This window comes from Haliotis asinina, chromosome 1 (assembly GCF_037392515.1).
Source record: "Haliotis asinina isolate JCU_RB_2024 chromosome 1, JCU_Hal_asi_v2, whole genome shotgun sequence".
In the NCBI taxonomy this organism is placed as follows: Eukaryota; Metazoa; Mollusca; class Gastropoda; order Lepetellida; family Haliotidae; genus Haliotis; species Haliotis asinina.
In genome coordinates this window covers 50,124,072-50,148,171 of record NC_090280.1, presented here as the reverse complement: position 1 = coordinate 50,148,171, position 24,100 = coordinate 50,124,072, and the positions used below count along the sequence as shown (strand labels likewise).

Sequence of the window (24,100 nt, the reverse complement as noted above, 5' to 3'; positions counted from 1 at the left end):
ATACGCAAGCTAGTGTGTGTTTTCTGTCATATCGATTCTGCTGAATGCTACAACAAATAAATTAAAACAAAATGCAAATAATGAATGTAAAACAGACTAATTTTATAGCAACAATGTCAGGCTACTACCTTGTTCAGGAATGTATCCATCAATATCCACATAAAAGAAATCGTATTCCATTCATCTGCAGCTGGTAAATAATCCTGCTCTGTGTCGCGTGTCTTACACAACTGTCTAATTTGCGAAAAAGTAACACATCGTTTCACGTCTTTCGTTGGTGAAAACCTGATACACCTCTCACTGGTCACCCAAGATAGCACACCTGGCAACTAATTCTATGATGTCCGCTATTCTAAGTAATTTAGTTAACCAATAATGAGCAATCAATCAATCAACGCAAGGGTGGTTAATTCTTTGAAGGGAGGATGTTGTTTTTACAATCGCACTTTACGACAGGGTGTAGTCATCTACACACACTACCTTTTGACAAAAGTAATTAATCAATCAGTGTGTTATCGGTTAATCCTTTGATCGATGTTTGTTTTTGTAACTCCGCTGATAAACCCTCTTGCATCACTTACATGCACATATTACATAACATACAATACATTTGCCATTACAGACCTTAATTTATAATATTGAGTATTTACTCCAGACAGGAGAAATGCCAAATGGGAACCTTTGTTGTGTAACCTGAATGGTGTTACTACTAATTATACCTGTTATAAATTCATTAATTAAACATCCAGAGAATGATGACAAATAACACGTGTAGGTTTACACCATCAAACGCGAGTTACAGCAAGGAAGATGTAATCTCTGTGTCCCATGCAGCCTGAAAACACTTATGGGCCGAAACTGTTTTGAGGATACCAACGGAATTTCGTTACATAAGTTATACATAGAGGCATTTGCTGTGTACTTTGGTAAATAGGTGAAATAAGGGAGTTTTTTTTACGTAAGAAAATTTTCAGATTTCTCTACCAAAGGCAAAGTCGTCGTTTATTGTTTACGAATTCAAATAAATCAACTGTGTGTTTTTATTATCATAATTAATTAACCATTGTAGCTACCATAGCTACCAAAATTTACGTATGATATTTGCTATCACAGCTGAACCAACACTCAAAATTACCTAAATATGAAGCTTTGCAATCTTCCGGAGTGAAACAAATGGCTTGCTACGTGCCTGTAGACATCATGTTTTCATGTAACATGATTGAATATCGAGGTTAAAAACAGAGAAATAGGATCAAATTGGATCAGTCACTATACCATCTAAGCATCCGAAAAAAAACTACACTGCTGGGATATTTTGTTACGATCAGACAAGGAATACCATGGATATTTTTTAATAATGGTATATGATGGGCATCCGGCCTCCTGACTCTTTTGGGTGAAGAAATTCTGCTAATATGGACAGGAGCCCAGTTCCTTTGTCCGTCACGGTCGAAGGAGCGGACGCTGACCAATTTGCAGTTTGGTTCCGTAATTAGACCGTTGGCGAGAAACATTATTCGCTCCCCATCAGTGCCCCTTTAATTCCTTTTGTTAATTGGTTATCATCACACCTGATAATCCATTTGAAGTCGGTAATCGACAAAGCACTTCCACCTCAGGCAGTCCCGCTATTCCGAGTTAATTAGCGATGTTTTCATAGTAAATTACCTTGATTGGTGGAGATTTCAGTCCGAAATCCGAGTGACATGAAGTCCGAATTAGTTAGTCTATATGTAATGATAACTTAGTTAACTTCTGCGGGGACCAACAATGCTGTCCGAATTGCATAGAAAATCGAGTTACTTTGAGTCCGAGTAAGACAGCTTCTACTGTACTAGTATCGAGGTAAAAAACACAGAAATAGGATCAAATTGGATCAATCACTATACTATCCAAGCATCCGAAAAAAAACCTACCCTGCTGGGATATTTTGTTACTTTGTTATTTTTAGATAATGGCATATGGTGGGCATCCGGCCTCCTGATTGTTTAGGTGAAGAAATTCTGCTAATATGGACCGGAGCTCAGTCCCTTTGTCCGTCACGATCGAGGGAGCGGGCGCTGACCAATTTGCAGTGTGGTTTCGTAATTAGACCGTCGGCGAGAAACATTATTCGTTCCGCATCAGTGCCCCTTTAAACACAGCTGAAGTTGCGCTGGGAACGAGCCAAGTCACTGTGTGCGTTGGAGCCTGACGAGGCACACGTTAATTAGTACAAATGGTAAAGAAAGCAAGCGAGTGACCTATCCCTGTTGTAGATTATCCCTGCTATAATATACCCAACCAGGTGCGTCACGCTCATGCAATGCGTTAGTAATCAGGCCCCCCTAAGTAATTGAAGGAATTACAGCAAATTTGAAGGAATTGCATCTCAAATGTAAACAAACGCAGTCCACTCGCGAAACAATTGCAGCGATATCGGTAATTTAGCGGTAATAACAGAAACACATCGGCCCTATCGGAAGCAATGTCGGTAATACTGGAAACACGCTCGGCCATCTTCGGAGATTTTTCGGTCGCGAGCGGAAACTCACGCAGCAAAACATGGCGTCGTTGGAGGAAGCACCCGTCTCGGTGAGTTTTGTTTTTAGTTCCTATTATTACATTTTTATACTTATCCATCTTTGACCACCCGTGTTGAATGCGTTTAGGTATGAGGTGTTGTCGGGGCAATAGCTTATGTTTTTAGGAAAAGATGGTCACTGCAGAAGAGTGTCACAAGTCATGCCCCTGGAGATTGTTTACATCTGAACATCGAAGTCGTGCCCATGATTACGAACATCATGAACGTGCGCCATGAAGACGTTTATGAGCCATACTTTGTCTTGCTATGAAGTGCAATTGACAAATTTAAACACATTTTACAAAACAAATGATGTTAGATCTAGCGCACGTTCGTTGTTTTTTGTTGGTTTTTTTGTTTGTTTTTTTTTTTTTGTTTTTTTTGTTTTTTTTAAAAACTTCTACAGAATAGGCTCATATGCAGTGCCATTGGTTTGGTACCTCCAGAACTCTTGCCGCAGATCAGGAGAGTGCCCGAGTTTTCCACCGGGAGTACAGCCCTTCTGACACTCTGGGTAATGTAGAAGGCAGCAGTGTTTGGGAGTTTACAAGTCTTGGTGGCATAGGTTCAACTAGGAAGCGTTTCCTGGGAAAAGTCCCATTCACTCTCTGCCTCATGTCTTACCAGCCTGACTGTGCCAGAATCACTCGAACCCAATGCGCTGCATATTTCATCTCACTAATGAGAAGTCTGTTTTGGACATGCACTAGCCCCTTGTGTTTTGGGGTTTGAGCCAAACATGTTACTGATGTGCTTCACCACCCATTTTGTTTTCTGTTTTCGTGTTTTATTTTTTTATATTTTTTATATATTTTTTTGTTTCTGACAATGTTTCATTTCACTCAACTGAACCAGCTGACTCACTGCATGTTCTAACATGTGGTGTACAGTACCCATTAGGCTCAATAAAAGTTTCATTTGCCTTAGCGTATAAATGACCTCAGTACGTTTAAGTTTACATATGGTTATCAAACTTGCCAGATCTTTTGTTTGTATAGTATGACCAGAAATTATTGAGAATCTTATGAATGTGTTTCATTGGATTTCTAGTATGAATAACCGTGACCATCCATCAAGTATGTGGTTTCATTCAAGATAAACAACTCCGTTAATTCTTTATCAATAGTTACTGAAAGGTTACCCCACCCCCCACCCCCACCCCCCCACACACACGTTTTTTTTTACCTGCTAGCAGACAACAAGTTTAGTGATCCTCAATATGGATGATTTAGAGAAGAGGAAATTGAAATTGTATCATAACAAGACCATTCGATCTGCTCAAGTGATTTCAAATAGAAACGGCATCCCTTTGTCCACTGTTTATCATGTTTTGAAAAGTATTGCAAAATGGATTGGTGTATTTTCTCCAGGGACATTTACGTCCATCTGCTCACGTGTTCTATTCACAGGCCTGGATGTGGACCCCAAATAAGACATTATTAGGTTAGTCAAGCTATAGTCCTGACCTTAATCCAATATAAAATATATATATAATTTGGGGACTTGTGTAGGAAAGTATCAAAAGGGAAAATCTGACAAATATTGCTGAAATGAAAGAAGAGGTGGTCCGAAATTGGGACGGCATGGACCACGACCCTCGAACTTCTTTGATCAGTAGCATGTCCCGCCGCAATGAAGCCTGCGTTGCTGCTCATGGTGACTTGACAAAATACAGACTGTTTACCTGTCTCTGAATCTGGACTTATGTTCTGCTAATATTCCTATTTAATTCGTGAGTAATAGTTCTATCTGCAAAGAGATAGCTGTTACGTCGGAGATACCTCTGAACGGATAGGTAGGCTTTGAATGATGAAAGAATGTCAGAGTGCTTGAAAGAGTCAGGGAGCTGATTTCATTTGATAGCTGATGTCACACTGAAAGATCTGCCTCGGAATGTTTCAGCTGAATCAGGGGAATATCGGTCCGAGAAAGTGCCTTGTGTTCCCATGTTCCATGTTGAAAACATCTGTGCAGAGATGAGATCGTGTTTCGATGGACACCAATATGTCTGACCACTTCATTTGGAGCATTCCTGCCTTCAGCATACCCACAACGCGGAAACACTGACTGTCTGTGAGCCGCGGTATGATGTACAGGCTGTCTACTGTTCAGGTGCACCATCTGCCTTGTGTTCTCAGGTTAGAAGATCAAGTAAACGTGCATCTGACTGGAGTAGATTATTCCCGGGTAATGTGAGTGCCTGGCCTAGATTCCAAAGCTTTCGTCAAGCCAGCTGTTTCCAGTTAGTCTGTGTAATATGGAGCTGATAAAAGCCTTTCTTATTGTACATTTTAAATTATTCACACCTAGCTATTATTTATTTCTTTTCAGAAAGTATCTTTTACTGAAAACATTATTGACTCATAATGTACATGTATTTGTGTTTGTCATTAATGAACTTAATTAATAGTTCTTTTAAAAGAACTGACCTTTAATTTTGTGACTCTCCTAGTGTGTGTTTGTTTGCCATTACTTAATAGAACTGATAGATACATATTCGACCTGTCAGAATTTTTTTAAAGGTTCTTCGACTGTTAACATATTGTTAGTCATTAATGATCAGTATTATCTTTTATAGACAGTTTATTTCAAAAGAACTATTTTTTCTCTGCGTTGCTTCTGGTGATTTTGTTTGTAATATAAAGCCATAAATTAGCTTATTAAAATGATGATTTGACAAATTCTCCATTTTGTTTTCCTTTCAAAAATTGGCTAGTTTTCTTGGCAAAAAGTTGTATTAATCTCATGAATCACGTTGATTAGTCAGACGTGGCTATATTGTAAGTTCTTTTCATCTTCAAGCGTAGAGGTTGTCATTGTCTCTTGAGAATCATATATAGTGGGTAGAAGTTACTCAAAGATGTGCAGTGCATAGAAAGATATGTGTTTCTATAGATACAATTCACCGACTAAATCTCTGATCGTTTGTCTAGGAAGTCCTTAGTATGGAGTTTTATACGTAATTTCCATGTTGTTGGTTTCTTATTCACAAATTCTGAAAGTTGATAATGTATTGTTATGCAATGAGTGAAGAAATGGCTTATCAAGTAAACAACATGTTTGTCAAAGAATACAAAGTTTACGCCAAAGAAGGTAACTTAAAATGTCTTGTCATGATGAATTTGCGTAAACTTTCGTAAATGAAGACACTTTATAGCAGCAATGCATTCGGTTCTGTCGATCTTAAGAGAAACTGATAGGATCATGATGTGTGACACCTATACGTAGAAAAGTATTGCACTTGGATTCCATGTCTTGCATGCCAAGCACACGAGAAGATACTGTTTGGAAGACACGACGAGTTGTGTTGAGCTTGTGCTATCCGTTCATTGTGAGGCCGGAAATTTTCTTGACACCCCTCGTACATTATAGGTCATTGCCCCCAGTGTGTTATGCACATATTACTTGACGCGCTTTGACTAAATACAGAGTGTCTCTTGAATCGTGACAGCAGACATGGTGGCTGCCCTGGATCTTTCTACACTGGTAGTGTTTATTCTTGCATTTGTCATAATCTACAATCTGGTGACTCGCCGTAACAACCCACCCCCCTCACCTCGAGGGTTGCCCGTTGTGGGTCACGTTCGTCTGCTGAGGACAAACCGAGGCAAGCTACCCGAGGTCTTCATGCAACATGCTCAACAGCTAGGCGACATCTTCAGTCTGACGTTCGGCAAGCTGCACATAGTGGTCGTTAATGGCTATACCAGGATTCAGGAGGTGCTCGTGAAGCGAGCTGATGTCTTCAGCGACAGACCCAGCTACCTGCTGCTCGCCCAAAAAATAGGAACGGGTGAGTAGGTGTGATGATGTTCAGGGTGGGTATCTGTAACCGAGTAGTTACACATTTCATAATGTATGGGTATAACTGATTTCAGGGTGAGCAGATACAACTGATTTCAGGGTGAGTAGGTACCACTGATTTCAGGGTGAGCAGATACAACTGATTTCAGGGTGAGCAGATACAACTGATTTCAGGATGAGTAGGTACAACTGATTTCAGGATGAGCAAATACAACTGATTTCAGGGTTCGTAGGTACCACTGATTTCAGGATGAGCAGATACAACTGGGCCCGACTTCTCAAAACAAACTTAAGTTTTAACTCAAATCTCAAACTGAGTTTGACAATTTGAAACGGCTGAATTTTTATCTCAACTGCATTTTTTACACTAAAAACGTCCAAACAACTAAAGAAATCTGTCCACCAAATACTGATTGTCCGATGACCAATTCCCTTTCATTCTGGAAAATGCATGTTCATGCATTTTCTCAAATTTGAGCAAAAACTTGAACTTAAGTCAAAACTCAGACTTCATTTTGTTTCGAAAAATGGGGGCCTGATTTCAGGGTTTGTAGGTACCACTGATTTCAGGGTGAGTTGGTACAACTGAGTTCAGGATGAGTAGGTACAACTGATTTCAGGTTGAGTAGGCACAACTGATTTCGGAGTGAGTAGGTATAACTGATTTCAGGGTGAGTAGGTAATACTGACTTCAGAGTAAGTAGATACCATTGATTTGAGGGTGAGTAGGCATAAGTGCTTTGAGGGTGAATAGGTACAATTGATTTGAGGGTGAGTAGGTACAACACATGTAAGGGTGAGTAGGCATAAGTGATTTCAGTGTGCGTAGGTACAACTGATTTAAGGATCAGTATGTATAATAGTTACCTCCAACATGCCGTCTACACACATACAAGCAGTTTGAGGAGAGTTGCCTTAGACACTGGCAAGGTTAGGATCTCAGTCCGCTGTACTTAAACTCTTAAACTTAACCAGAAATACAATACGTCTGTGTTATGTGGGTTCGTTTTTACTGAGGTCAACGAAGCAGTGGACTGAATTTCACTTTGGTGAATTTGCATATACAGTCGTTAAAGTGAGACTGTAGTCTGATTGTGGTAAACACTGAGTTACATCTTCATCACATCAAATATACGGGGAATGTTATTGTAAACACTGACTCACATACTAGTATACGTCGAGCACCTGCGGCAAGGCAATGGCTAGATTGCTGCAAGGTTGTTTCATGCAAGTGATTGCTAATTATGATAACTGGACACTTCATAGTATCTTAAATATATCGTGAGTCAAACCTCAGCGTTCATCACTGTTTGCAACTTTCAATCAACATAAAGGCAACCCGCAACTCGTCCACCAATACAGTTAAATATCCTTATGAGTGAATGAAAGAACTCTTACATCAATTGCACATAGCTTACATCCAAATTCTCCTTTCTATTAACTGTTTTGAGGACTGTGATATTTTCTAACAGACACGGGTATTTTCCCTTACTTTAATAATACATTATTTCAGGTGTCATCTTAAGCAATGGCCAACAGTGGAAAGACCTGCGGCGGATGAGTCTCCATGCCATGAGAGACTTTGGTATGGGGAAGTTGTCAATAGAAGAGAAAGTGCACGATGAAGTAAACGTTATTGTTGGAGTTCTGTCTGACAATGGGGAAATACCAACAGCAGTCCACAAATACCTCGCCATGGCCACTTCTAACATCATCTGCAATATCATCTTTGGTTCAAGGTAACCACCGAGTCTTGGACTTGAAGTAGATAAATATCAGAGAACTTAGGAGCCTGTTGCACGAGGGGACCTGTATGTGGTTCCCAGCCTACTATACTACATACAATCAGTATGGGAACACCCTAAAATTTGACAGTCATGTATAAACTTAAATGCGGTGTAGTTGTTTATACTCTAAGGTAAGTGCAGCTTGTATGTGCTTCATGGGACAATGTCTTAGAACTTGCAGTGGAGTAACTGATTCAATATTTGCTGAGTGAAATGAAACTTTGTCCAAAACAACGAAAACCAAGGGTCCTGAAACACAACGACACCATGTTTGATTCAAACGCCCATCCACAACAGACTAGTACATGTTGAAAACAGATGAAAGCGCTACCTGCCTACTATATATCCTCTTACACGTGTAAATACAACATAAAAAGTTGCTACTTCCAGACTGGCTATCCTGTTACACGAGTGAATAGGAGCAGAACATGCTATTAACCTACTACATGTATATATCCTGCTAAAGGTGTAAACGGGAGCCGTAGATAACTACCTACTATTTATACTCCTAGGTGTGTAAACGGGAGACGCAGATAACTACCTACTATTTATCCTGTTAAGCGAGTAAATGGGACCCGTAGATCGAATCCTACCTACCTTTTATCCTGCTAATCGTGAATCACAAGTTCTACGCGAGTTAAGGATTATTTCCCTCCTACTATTTATCCTGTTAAACAAGCTAGAGTGGACAGGAGCAGTATGATGGTAACTACCTATACTGGACACAAACAGTTAGGGATATTTGTCAATTTTGAAATTATGAATAATGATCTGTTTATTCATTGACACACTAATGAAATAAAAGTACTAACATATCTAACTTATTTCGTCCATTATATGTCCTACATATCCTTTAGCCTATTGCAAGGGTACCTGATAGAGTAGATTGATACCTACAAGTTAGTGTGTTCCAGGGGTACCTGTTACTGTAGATTGATACCTACAAGTTAGTGTGTTCCAGGGGTACCTGTTACTGTAGATTCATACCTATAAGTTAGTGTGTTCCAGGGGTACCTGTTACTGTAGATTCATACCTATAAGTTAGCCTCGTGCAAAGCTCTATGTGTTAGAGCAGAGTGATGCATATCATTTATCCTGATGCACGGGTACCTGTCACTGTAGGCTGATACCAATCTATAAGTAAATCTGTTGGACGGGTATCTGTTAGTGTACCTTGTGACAATGTTCTGTCTTCAGGTTTGAGTATGAGGATAAGCAGTTCCAGAAAATGTTGCAGTTGTTGAACGATATCTTCCGTCGGCCAGGAATGCTCCAAATCTGCAATGCGTTCCCGATATTACGATTTGTTCCCCCTTACAATAAGGTTAGTGACTATAGGTTAGACGCGGTTTGTGTATTTACGTCGAGGGACTTTAAGTGATGAATGATTGCCTGAATAAATGAATGGTTGATTGAAGACTTTGAGTGATTTAGTGGATGAGTTAGTTCTTTTTCAAACCAGTGGTGCTTAACATACTTTCAAGTGAGGGGGGTTCGTGATTAAAACATTGCACCAGTGAATCAGCGTGTCTAGTCATCGCATCTGTGAGGGAGTCTCTGATCGAATCTAGAACGAGTCGATGGTCGAGACTGTGGGCAAGTTTGTGATTGAGTCATTGAACGAGTCTATGGTATGAATATGTTTGTGATCGAGTATACGAGGAACTCTGTAATAGACTCTGAGTGAGTCTGTGAGGAAGTCTGCAAATGAGTCTGTGGTCGAAACTAGTGCCGAACCTGTGAGCGATTCTATGAGTGAGTCTGTGAGCGGGTCTGAAATAGCGTGTCTATGGACGTGTCTATGATCGTGTTTGTGAGCGATTCTGTGAGAGAGTCAGTGAGCGATTTTGTGATCGCGTCTGTGAGCGATTCTGTGATCGTGTCCGTGACGACTGTGTGATCGAGTATGCGAGCGACACTGTGATCGTGTTTGTGAGCGACTCTGTCATCGAGTCTGTGAGCGATTCGGAGATCGTGTTTGTGAGCGATTCTATGATCGAGTCTGTGACCGACCCTGTGATCGAGTCTGTGAGAGATTCTGTGATCGAGTCTGTGAGTTGTCATGACCGAACCTATGAGTGACTAACTAACCGAGTCAATGAGTAATTGTAAAGTTTCTGAATGTCTGTGTACCCCTTACAGGAATTACAGGATATGATTGACGCACTCGACCGCCTGGCCCAGTTTGTCAGCGACATCGTTTCGGATCACGAATCGACATACGACCGCGACAACATTCGAGACTTCATCGACATGTTCATTAAGTTCCGTGATGAAGGCACTGACGCGTCATACACACGTAGGTCTGCGTTATTTCTGTGGTGACATCTTCACCTGCTTGTCTGGTCTACGACGAAAGTTAGGGAATCGCGCGATATACACACCAACATTTGAATAACAATAAAGGAATCATGCAACATACACACCAACAACTGAAAAACATTAAGGGAATCATGCAAAATACACACCAACAACTGAATAACAGTACGGGAATCATGCAAAATACACACCAACAACTGAATACCAGTACGGGAATCATGCAATATACACACCTACAACTGAATAACATTAAGGGAATCATGCAACATACAAAGCCATGGAGTTGGGCATTGCAATATTATAGATGGTCTGTGTAGCACAACTTTGAAGTTGGGTATTGCAGGATTCCAATTTGTCTACAGATCACAACTTTGGAATTGGATATTGCTTCACTGCAGTAGGTCTGTGTATCAACGTTTGAATGGGGTATTGCAGGATTCGATTCGGTCTGTATATCACAGGTTTGGAGCAGGATATTGCAGGATTCCATTCCATTTTGTCTCCACAACCTTGGAGTAAGGTATTGAAGGATTGCAGTTTGTTTATCAGAACGTTGGATTTGGGTAATGCAGAATTACAGTCGGTCTGTGTATCACAACTTTGGTATTATGTATTTCAGAAGAGCATGTGGGTCTGTGTATCACAACGTTTGAACTGGGTATTGCAAGATTCCAGTCGGTCTATATATCACAGCGATTTTGTTGTAAGTCTTTACACTGTAAGCCGTAGCAAGGGAAGAGTGAAGTGTCTTTGAATTGATTTCTGTCTTCTTGCAGTCAGAAATTTCCTCAGGGTGATAATGGACCTATTCATGGCTGGCACGGAGACGTCCTCCACGACGTTGAACTGGGCCATCCTGTACATGATTGCCAACCCTGACATCCAGGCCCGCTGTCAACGAGAAATGGAGGAGGTGAGCAAAAGCGCCATGCAACCACGCTTTGACTCCAACCATTATCGACTTACTCTCACCCTCTCACCCACCAGTGTCTCTGTCTTTGTCTCTGTCTGTCTCTCTCTCTCACTCTCTCTTTCTCTCTGTCTCTCTCTCTCTCTCTCTCTCTCTCAGTAATGTAATCTCTGTCACCCACCAATGTCTATCTTTCTATTTCTTCTCTATCACAATTAAATGTCACACTTCCACCATTGTCAAGGAACATGAAGTTAGAAACGGATTCGAATTCCGATTTCTTTCAGATTCGGGATTCGAATCCCGAATCTTGATTTTTTACTCACATTCGGGATTTAAATCCTGTATGTATGTATGTATGTATGTATGTATGTATGTATGTATGTATGTATGTATGTATGTATGTATGTATGTATGTATGTATGTATGTATGTATGTGTGTATCTATGTGTGTATCTATGTATCTATGTATGTATATATGTAGGTATCTATGTATCTATCTATGTACCAATATATGTATCTATGTATGTATGTATCTATGTGTGTATCTATGTGTGTATCTATGTATCTATGTATGTATATATGTAGGTATCTATGTATCTATCTATGTATATATGTATGTATCTATGTATCTGTGTATGTATGTATCTGTGTATGTATGCATCTGTGTGTGTATGTATGTATGTATGTATGTATGTATGTATGTATGTATGTATGTATCTATATATCTATGTATCTATATATCTATGTATCTATGTATGTATATCTGTATGTATTTATATATTTATATATATTAATGTATCTGTGTATCTAGCTATGTATCCATTTATTTATGTATCTATCTATGTATCCATATCTCTGTATGTATCTATGAGTCTATGTATGTATCTGTGTATCTATGTATGTATCTATATATGTATCTATGTATCTATGTATGTATCTATGAATATTTTATTCGGGATTAAAACCTTATAAAAACATGAACATCCAAACCTACATTTTTCCATATTTCAACCTCAACATTGACTTTTCTTCGTATTCGGGTTTCGGCATTTGAATCCCGAATCTAAATATTTTTTGAGATTCGGGATTCGAATCCCGATTCTGAATATCTTTTTCGGATTCGGGATTCAAATCCCGAATCTATATATTTTGTTCAGAATCGGAGTTATGGCCTACAGTGTCAATATACATTATCTCACCCCTTCTAAGATACTACGGGCCGCTAGTAAAGCTGGGTATCGTAAAAACATGAACACCCAAACCTACATTTTTCCATATTTCAGCCTCAACATTGACTTTTCTTCAAATTCGGGTTTCGGCATTTGAATCCCGAATCTAAATATTTTTTTCAGATTCGGGATTCGAATCCCGATTCTGAATATCTTTTTCGGATTCGGGATTCAAATCCCGAATCTATATATTTTGTTCAGAATCGGAGTTATGGCCTACAGTGTCAATATACATTATCTCACCCCTTCTAAGATACTACGGGCCGCTAGTATACCTGGGTATCGTAAAAACATGAACACCCAAACCTACATTTTTCCATATTTCAGCCTCAACATTGACTTTTCTTCAAATTCGGGTTTCGGCATTTGAATCCCGAATCTAAATATTTTTTTCAGATTCGGGATTCGAATCCCGATTCTGAATATCTTTTTCGGATTCGGGATTCAAATCCCGAATCTATATATTTTGTTCAGAATCGGAGTTATGGCCTACAGTGTCAATATACATTATCTCACCCCTTCTAAGATACTACGGGCCGCTAGTATACCTGGGTATCGTAAACACATGAACACCCAAACCTACATTTTTCCATATTTCAGCCTCAACATTGACTTTTCTTCATATTCGGCTTTCGACATTTGCATCCCGAATCTAAATATTTTTTGACATCAAACGCCACAAGCGTACCATCAACCGTGACCAAGGATATTTCATTCCATCTGCGTATGATGCACTCCTCTACCAAACCCAATCTATAGTATAAACATCTCATCTAGTCTTTTATTTGTGGTAACGATATTCAGATAACAACTAATATGTAATTTTGTATTACCGGTCATAAGCTGAATACCGTTATGAAGGGAAACAAGGAATATTTTCTCACTGTGAAAACCATAAAATAGTTGAATCTGTACACGATTTTATCATCAGGACACATGCTTTATATTTTCACAGAAAAATGAACTTGACTTAACAATAGTCTTCTCATAATTGTTCTTTATTTCCACAAATGGCTTGTTAGACACACTAAACCGTGACTCTCTACTTCGGTAAAATTAGATGATAGTTGTATTTGTATTTCATGCCACATGTAAATACATAATATTAATTAGGTAGCCAATTTCGCTGACGACATATGCTTCATTCGATTTTTGTATGTTGAATGGAAGCGGTGTTGATGTAAATTGTAAAGCTTGTTCACTAATGCCAATTCATTTTTACCAATAGAAATATGTTCAAACGAAATACTGACGTAAAAAACAACTTACATTTGCTTCTTTTACGTCTTCTTTCAAGAATCATGATAGCTATAGGAACTGTCTGGACAGTGGATTAATGAGTGCATTCTATATTTAGGTCCTTTCTTGTTAACATACGGTTAGTTTGAAACCAAACATCCTTTATCCTCGGTTTGACATGGACCTTAAAATGCAATATTTCTTGTAAGAAAATATCCAGCACTATGTTAACATCAATATCTAGCCCCACCCCCCACCCCTGCATGTGTGTTTTCCAAGCTTTGTTTTAATAAGTGGCTTCAAACCAATCCCATCACGTATATCCTATCCTTCTCGTTTAGTCATTCATCCGTGTGACACTGATTCCAAACAGTAGATGTAATAAAGTGCGATTACAATAGATGTAAACAAATAAACATATCATACTGCAAAGAAAATAGGAAATTATCGTATGTTTAACCATTGACCACTGTTCCTCAGTTTTTGCTTTTCGTTTGTCAGCGTTTGTCAGCATCGACCATTTATAGACAAATGACTTCTAGGTTTATCAGTGCCTCCTAATTACACATGCCTAAACATGCCACTAAAGTAAAATACTTCAACGACAAAACGAACGCTTATCTAAAAACAGACCATTTGGAAAATACTACCTGTCGCTTCAGGGAAGGATTGTCCGTGGAAGAGTTGGAAAACGGCAACGTTTGTATTTAGCCACGCACACTTTCACTTGAAACATGTAGTAATTTTATGAACACAGGAAGGCGTTACAAAAAGGTGAAATAAATACATAGTCCTCGCATATACTGACTTTACATCTATTACTGCATCGTTGACTAAAACTTGGTCAGTATCACGACATAACATAACACATGCGCAAAACCATCAATGGCTTTCTACCACACGTACTCAATCTATGATAGTTTCTTTCTTCTTCCAGACTCCTTGAGCAATGGGATTGACATCTGATATAACATTTAGGAAATATAGTGAAGATGGAGTTAGCAAAATAAAGCAAACACATTTCAAAATGTATGTCAGTGTTTTGATAGTCATCACAAATCATTGTTAACTGTCTACAAATGTGTATGAATTTAGAGTTATTTCATTAACGTTTCTAGTTTCTTTTCATCACAGTTTTCACATGCAACATTAAGAAATCATATATGTTCTTGTGTTTGTGATGACAGCTTTGTGATGATTGTCTCAGCTTACTAACGTTATGTGTGTATATGGGCGTATGGTTTGTAGTTTCTGTTGTTAGTAATTACAACCACGATTTCACGAGTTTAATATTACTACGATTTGAAAATGTCTCCCCTTAACCGCGTCGTTTCTGTTTTAAAAGTATCTTTAACGGAACTAATGACGATATTTGGATAGAGATGAGATATTTATATAGCGCACATATCCATGCACTAGTGCATGCTCAAGGCGCTGGTATTTTTTCCCTCGATCACTGGATGTCAATCTCAACAGCACGTCGTATTTCGATCTCAACTCCCTGGGGAGTATACAACTCTTGCTGCCACTAGGCGCATCGAGTTTATTGTGGATCTCTCATCCTAACGAGGTACCCAATTGACAGCTGGGTGGACTGGGACAGATAGTCACAACACTTTGTCCAAGTTTACTGCACGGTGCTGTACCCGCAACTAGGTGTATGCACGTGTTCATGTGGCCACTATCTGGTCATATACCAACGGATTCGTGGGTTCTTTTAAGTGCACAGGGTTGTGTACTGCACACTAGGGGTTGTGACAATACCGAATGAGTCTGCACACAAAGTTGTCTCCAAGGTTTTTACACCCGGTCACAGGTGGGCTCGATCCCGAAACCTCTACCTCGCTGGATCACTAGCCTGGCGCCTAAGCCAGCTCACCCTCCATGCCATGCCACATTTGTAAGAAATGTTTTATTCTAATTATGGGAATGCCAAGTTACGAACAACGACGTATCACTGAAATGCGCAAATATATTAATAAAAGCAACCGATTTGGGGAAGGTCAGCCATGTTTAACGGGCGTAAATATTGTGAACGTCTAGCTAAAATCTGTAATATTTCTTGTTGTTACCAATTCATTGACTTATTACACAATAACATATTATTTCTTAAATACTTGTAGAACATTTGACAAGAGAAGAATGTAAATAGAGATGTACTTACACTGTCTAAGAAACGTGAAAGAGGACATATAAAAAATATTATTTGTTCATTATACCCACAAGACATCTATAACGTGGGTTGAGACAACTGATGCATTGAATGGTGCCACAGTATCCATTTTCGTAGTGTCTAATCACTCTTTAGATAGCGTACAAAATTATTCGAATCCCGAATCTGGTTGAAATATGGAAAAATGTAGGTTTGGGTGTTCATGATTTTACGATACCCAGGTTTAGTAGCGGCCCCTAGTACCTTAGGAGGGGTGAGATAATGTACATTGACTCTGTTGGTCATAACCGATTCTGAAAAATATATTCAGATTCGGGATTCAAATGCCGAAACCCGAATCTGAAGAAAAGTGAAAGTTGAGGAAAAAATGTAGGTTTGGGTGTTGATGTTTTTAAGATTTTAATCCCGAATCTGAAAATAAAACATTCATAGATAGATACATAGATAGATACATAGATACATACATAGATACATACATAGATACATACATAGGTACATACGTAAATACATGGATACCTAGATGTATACACATACATACATACATACATACATACATACATACATACATACATACATACATACATACATACATACATACATACATACATACATGCATACATACATACATAATCAGGATTTAAGTCCCGAATGTGAAAAAAATATTCAGATCCGGGATTTGAATCCCAAATCTGACAAAAATATTCAGATTGAGGATTCGAATCCCGAATCCCGAATCTGTTTCTAACTTCATGTTCCTCCACTGTCACACATTCACCACTGTCACCTTTGTCCACCATCGCCACACAGTCCGCACTATCACACATCTACCCTTCTCACACACTTAACACTGTGACACATCCACCATTGTACCACTGTATGTATGTGAACGTATATACAGAGACAGACAGACAGACAGACAGACAGACAGACAGACCGACAGACAGACAGATAGATTTTAACATATGTCATAGGAATATACAACCTAGAATCTGTTAATATACATTATATTAGACCTTATATAGCATCTGTACACCAGGAGTAGACGTAGTGCAGTAAGTCTTATTTACATGTCCGGGTAATTGTCATCTACCGTGGCCCTCACAAGATACAAAGCTATTTGCTCATTTCATGATCTTCGGTTGCAGGTCATCGGTCCTGACAGAATGGTGCAGTTCCAAGACAGATTCAAATTGCCATATGTTGAAGCTACATTGTGTGAGATACAGAGAATATCTACCATAAGTAAGTGTGACCTTTGTTGAAGCTACACTGGGTGAGATACAGAGAATATCTATCATAGGTAAGTGAAACCTTTGCTGAAGCTACACTGTGTGAGATACAGAGAATATCTACCAGAAGTAAGTGTGACCTTTGTTGAAGCTACACTGTGTGAGATACAGAGAATATCTACCATAAGTAAGTGTGACCTTTGTTGAAGCTACATTTTGTGAAATACAGAGAATATCTATCATAGGTAAGTGTGGTCTTTGTTGAAGCTACACTGTGTGAGATACAGAGAATATCTATCATAGGTAAGTGTGACCTTTGTTGAAGCTACACTGTGTGAGATACAGAGAATATCCACCTTGGGTAAGAGTGTGACCTTTGTTGAAGCTACATTTTGTGAAATACAGAGAATATCTACCATAAGTAAGTGTGACTTTTGTTGGAGCTACATTGTGTGAGATACAGAGAATATCTACCAGAAGTAAGTGTGACTTTTGTTGAAGCTACACTGGGTGAGATACAGAGAATATCCACCTTGGGTAAGAGTGTGACCTTTTTTGAAAGTGCATTGTGTGAGATACAGAGAATATCTACCAGAAGTAAGTGTGATCTTTGTTGAAGCTACAGTGTGTGAGATATAGAGAATATCTACCATAAGTAAGTGACCTTTGTTGAAGCTACACTGTGTGAGATACAGAGAATATCTACCATAAGTAAGTGTGACCTTTGTTGAAGCAACAACGAACCGGTTAGTGTGATTCAAGACGCAATCTGCGACTACGCTGAGAAACGTGGAATGCATGTGACCAGTGTGAGACTACTGAAACTCTGGTATGGTCCGACCCCAACTTACACTTTAAGAGTGTACACAGCAGGGGTACAAAACTGATAACAGAAAATGAAAACTTCTGGCCTAAACACGTTAATGTAGAGAATGAAGTCAGGACAAAGCAGCGCATAAAAAGCATCCACCATGGCTGTATGTTTCATATACTTCATCACCATGCTTTGCATTTCCACGTGGAATATCCGTGGTGCAATGTACAACATATACTTCATCACCATGCTTTGCATTTCCACGTGGAATATCCGTGGTGCAATGTACAACATATACTTCATCACCATGCTTTGCATTTCCACGTGGAATATCCGTGGTGCAATGTACAACATATACTTCATCACCATGCTTTGCATTTCCACGTGGAATATCAGTGGTGCAATGTACAACGGTAATTAACTTGAAAACATTGCTGATGCTTGTAACATTCTGGCTATAACAGAACACTGGTTAACGAAAAACACTAGGTGTTACTTTGAACAAATGAAAGGCGATTACGACTGCGCTGTAACCATTAAGTCATAACAAAACAGCATGAGAGGTGAAGGGGGAGTGGCAATACTAGTGAAGAAAACATTAAGTCACAATTTGTGTGTACCTGAGACTGTAAGTGACAGATTATGTGCTGTAAGAATACAACGTGAACACTGTGTTGATCTGTCTATTGTTTGCGCACATCTGCCCTCTTCAAACCAGAGTTATGATATGTATGAAGATAGTGTAAAATGCATGTTCGACACTGTGGATGAGCTCTCCAACACTAGTGTAACACTGTTGTGTGGAGATGTGAATGCGCATATTTACAACAAACCTAACTCACGACGTTCATTGTTGCTGAAAAAGTATTTATCAGATCGCAATATGATTCCAACATACCAGGATATGCACAATATACCACCAACATGGCGAAACAAATCCAAGACTCAGAGGTCAACTGTAGACTACATCTTCATTCTAGAGTCAATAGACTGCCACTGATGATACTGTTCCATAGAATGAATCCGATCATGTTCCAGTGACTGTGACGTTGATGATTGATTCTTTTCTCACCAGAACAACATCACTGAAATGTAGTTGTCTAAAGGGTAGTAATGCTTACAGGGACAAGTGTAAAGATGTATGAGACTGACGTGGCGCAACAGTTGGGTAGGATACTCCACAGTGCGACCACTGTGTCCTAGGATGTTATTGACAAGTACTTGGATACCATCACAACATGCCTACACTCGGCAGCGGCTTCCTATATACCACGTGGTGTGTATAGATCATATCTTAAACCCTACTGGAAAGGATCAAACCTGGACTATTACCACTTTCAGATGAGACAAGCAAAGCGCCACTGGGTATCCAGACAAGACAAGGATATAACCAGTCTTATATGATGGCATTTTTGGTCTTTTTTTCGCGCCATTCGAAAGCAACATGTTTGTTTGGAGGTAGCATTGTATCTGGATTTGGACTTCAAGATAGGATAGTTCTTGTAAGGGGAGCTTTCGTGTAGCATCGTAGTGGTCCTATTTCCACTCCTGTAGCTGTGGCAGCCACAATGTCTACTCGGAATAGTGAACACGCTCGGAATCCTAAATCGGCTGTAGCCCATTCTACAGCGTGGTTCCATCTAGCAATGTCTTCCACGTTGGCTTTGGTTGGTTGTACTTGGCTTCCGGATACTCTTCAAGGTCCCGTGTGTCCATACCAACCCACGAAGATGGTCCCCTGGGGTCTGTCTGCAGGCACCATGCAACGACCTAGACATTTCGATAGATTCTCCCACTGTTTTGTTGATGGTTGTACAACGAATAGGTTTTCCCCGGAGAACAGCTCTAGTGCTTCGTCCAAATCGTTTGCCATTGCGGTTTTGGTTCTATGCGCGTACAAAAAGACCTCTATGCGAGTACAACCTCTAGCCTGGACATCTGGATGGAGAAAGGTTTTCCGTAGGTGTTCGTTGGAACAATCTGCATAGTCGGCCAAATGGCCACTGATGTGTTCTCGTACTTCTCCGGTTTCAAAATTGGAAACTACCTTGTTGTAGATTTTTGTTTGCATGGTATAGCCATTCCAGGTTCCAATCCAAATACAGACGTGGTTGCCTACACTCCTTGCTCCCTGTATTGTCCAGGATGGTGGGTCCGTCGCAGTCCATGGCAGTTGCAAGATCTCTTTGTTTCGAAAGTCGTGTATCCTTTGGAGGTATTCCACGAGACACTTTCTATCTAGGGTGCCAGAGAAATCCCTTGTATAGTTGATAGAATACAGACCATAGCCATGTGCCAACAGAATTCGTTCGAATTTGGAAATATTGACTTGTATTTGCTCTATGGGTATTTCCGAGACATCCACCTTTGCAACAACCATTCCGAGTATTGGGTGGCCTACATGTATACAGTCAGGCCGCGTTAATCCGAACACTTCTGTTTTTCATCAAAAACATTCGGATAGTGAAACGTACGGACTACTGAAGCAAAAACCACTTCAGGAGAGTTACTTCCCTTTGACATACTGAGACAAGAGCATACGAACGTATACATGTATCAAATGACTTTATTACAGTTTGTACACATAACAACTTGAATATTAACATAACAATCAATCAATGCAATGTCTGAATAGATTATTTATAGTATTACACATACCAATCACTCACTTGTGTTGAAAGAAATCTCCAATAACAGTCTGGGTAGATTCCCATTGTGTCTTTGCTGCACAGTTGATTTCTTTCTTGATATACTGCTCCGTATCGCAGAGGGTGCATCTATGGCATATTGTAGTGTATGTACGATTTTGGTTGGCATATAGCCCTCCTCTTGCTCGAAAGATTCGCGTACTGCATTCGCTATATTGGAAACTACAATAGATGCTGTTCCTTTTTCTCCAATGGTGCAAGACACAGCTCCATTTCTATAGACACAGTATTTTCGCCGAAGATAGCCAAATACGTATATATCGTCCACAAACGTACTTAGGCCTTCCAGTGGTTGGAGGTTTGTTTGCCTAGATTGCCATCGAGATAGTCTACATGGGCAATGTCTGATAGGAGATTGCTTCCCACGGTATTTTCCAGTTGGAGGTGGTATGCCACCACTTTTTCTACTCGCAAGCCCATATTTTCGAAAGTTGCTTCGGTTGCCATATTTCTGGAAATATAGATAGGTTGCTGTATACCTACTTGGGCACCAATATCTAATTGGAAAATCTCGAAACCCAATGGGTTGCCAAAACTCATAGTGCCCTACAGGTTTTAAGGCTCTTGTAATTGCTCTTGGTCTTGGGTAGATCAATCTGTTGAGGTGTGGGCTTATTGTGTTCAGTTGCGCAGCTGTTCAAGTTGAGTTCGTATCCCGCTGTTGCCTCAGTTTGACTCCCTTGTACAAATTTCATGACGCAAGGGCCTCCTGACCCTTGCAACTTTCGTGAGCAAGGGGATCACAAGCATATCAGTTTGGTCTCTGAAAAGGGCCTTTCTAAGCGGGGCACTCTCACAGAGAGAAGGCACGATGCAGTCCCCCTTGGGAAAACGTGCAACCACCATCTTTCTTAATTCTCCTTGGGGGTTGTGGCTACAAACAGACCCTTTTACTCTTTATTATTCTTTCTAATCTTTCTATTTCAGCCGGCATTTAGACACATGTGTAGTATGAGACTTGTCTTCGGAGGACATCCAAGAAATACGCTCCATTCGCGGTGTGGTCGCTCGAAGCGAGGTAAAAAAACACTTTGGTATTCGAATCATAAGGCTGTACGAGATATGGAATACAGCCACGGAACCATCTACTGGAGATAAAGCTCCAAATCCGGTGTCCTCGGCCATCTTGCCTGCTAGCGAGACGTCTGCCGACAGCATATTGCCTACAGCAGAACCACCGCCTACTGCACCCAGCATCCAGGACTTCTACAACTGCTTGGGGAGGCTCGAAGCTCGTGTGGAGCAAATTGCATTGATGTTGACTCGTGTGGAGCAAACCATGAATACAATGCTGGCTGTCACGAATTTGTTGGCCGACATCTTGCCGAAGAACTCCAAGAGGTCAAGGAGAATAAAGAAGAGGAACAAGGAGAGACCCGTCTGGATATCCAGAAGGTGCTGCAGATCCTAGAAACATCCCAAAGGTGGGCCTTCCTTTCGCTTTCGCTGCTGTTTCGCTAGCTGCTGCTGTGGTCTTCCACCACACCTGGAAGCACTGCACACCCGCCAAACAAGATGATTCACAGTTCATGCACCCCATACACAAACAGGACGATGCAAAGTCCAAGGGCCCCTTCCACATGGAGTAGAAAATATATGCACCTCGAACTACAAACGATGTATATTTTTGTCTGCATGCAATGGGTGTGTTGTAAAAAATCTCGAAACGTTCGGCTCTTTTTTCCATTGCATTGGGGTTGTCAAAACTCATAGTGCACTACAGGTTTTAAGGCTCTCGTAAGCTTGTGTGAATTGGAGATGGGTTGTGTCATTTGGGGTTTGGTGTTTTGAAATGGGATCTAGAACACTGAATGCATTGAGAAAGTAGGAAATGTAACACATGCTGTATGGTAGGATACGCTTTCTCAGTACACTATTTGTAGTACTATACACTTGTCAGTTACTCAAGGGACGTGGTCTAGAAAACCATTATTGGACTTCCATTTTGATTGTTGGCTATTGCGTTCAGTGAATTAAAATCTGGACAACATCGCGTTCATATCCTAATCACATACAGCTACTCAACTCGCCTTAGCAAACTGCTCTTAGCAGCTTACCATCATGTTGTCGTATATGATTGCACCCACAGTTCCTCTGTCCGTTGCTCACGCCACACTACAAGACACCACCCTCGGGGGATTCGACATCCCCCGGGAATCCATCGTCCTCGTCAACTTGCTGTCCGTTCACCATGATCCAAAGCTGTGGCCGAGCCCCGGGACTTTCAACCCATGCAGATTCCTGAAGGACGGGAAGGTCCACAGAGGAGAATATTTCATGCCCTTTTCTGCAGGTATATTTGTAACATTGCAAAGCCTACAAGAACCCATTTTACGACAGTATGTATTTACATGTATACTTGCTCTTCATACGATAACCCCATTTTGTCGAGGTGAATATTTAAAAGTGCACATTATACAATTTCTTCTTTTCAACAAGTAACCATACTACATCCCTAATACTCCATAGTACAATAACCCATTTTCCTTAACCAGATAATCATCCAACGTGGCTTATATACTTCAGACAACCACGCTCTTTTGTGTTGGTGAACAAGTAATGCTGCATATCATACAATCATGCCCTTCTGTGTTGTGAACAAGTAGCATGGCTTACATACATCAGACAATCACGTCCTTCTGTGTTGGTGATCAAGTACCATGGCTTACATACATCAGACAATCATGCATTTCTGTGTTGGTAATCAAGTAACATCACGTCTGTGTTTTTGTGAATAATTATTGCTCGCCGTGTGATGTTATGTGATTCAAAAAGTTGTACATTCTGCTCCCCACAGGGCCGCGTGTGTGTGCTGGTGAAACTCTCGCCTAGACGGAACTGTTTCTCTTCTTTGCAAATCTTCTACAACGGTTCACATTCAGGAAAGTAGAAGGGGCGACTTTGAATCTGGAAGGGGTGACCGAATTAACGCGATGTCCAAGGCCTTTTGAAGTAGTGGCTACCAAACGCTAGTACAGACAATGCCAGGGAACGTATCATTCTGAAATATTCAGTTTCTAACAGTAGTAAGCAGTGAACTTGACTTAGTTGTTAGCGTAATGTATTCAGTTTGTAATGATGCACGATTTACGTGAGGTATTAGAGAATATCTAGTGTGTATTGCACTTGACTTTACTGTTGACATAATATATTCCGTTTGTAATGATGTACGATTCGTTAAGATAGTATATAGAGAATATTTAGCATGTTGTGAACATAATTTCATTGTTTTCATAATATATTCAGTTTGTAATGATGCACGATTTGTGTTTTGTATAGAACTGGACCTCATTACCATTCGTGATCACCTGAGATGTATTCA

The 24,100-nt window shown here is 40.1% G+C and overlaps 1 pseudogene; it reads left to right on the top strand.

The window, feature by feature from the left end:
- The first annotated feature begins 6,019 nt into the window (after positions 1-6,019).
- Positions 6,020-23,751, top strand: LOC137273319 (cytochrome P450 2J5-like; annotated as a pseudogene).
- Positions 23,752-24,100: the final 349 nt, after the last annotated feature.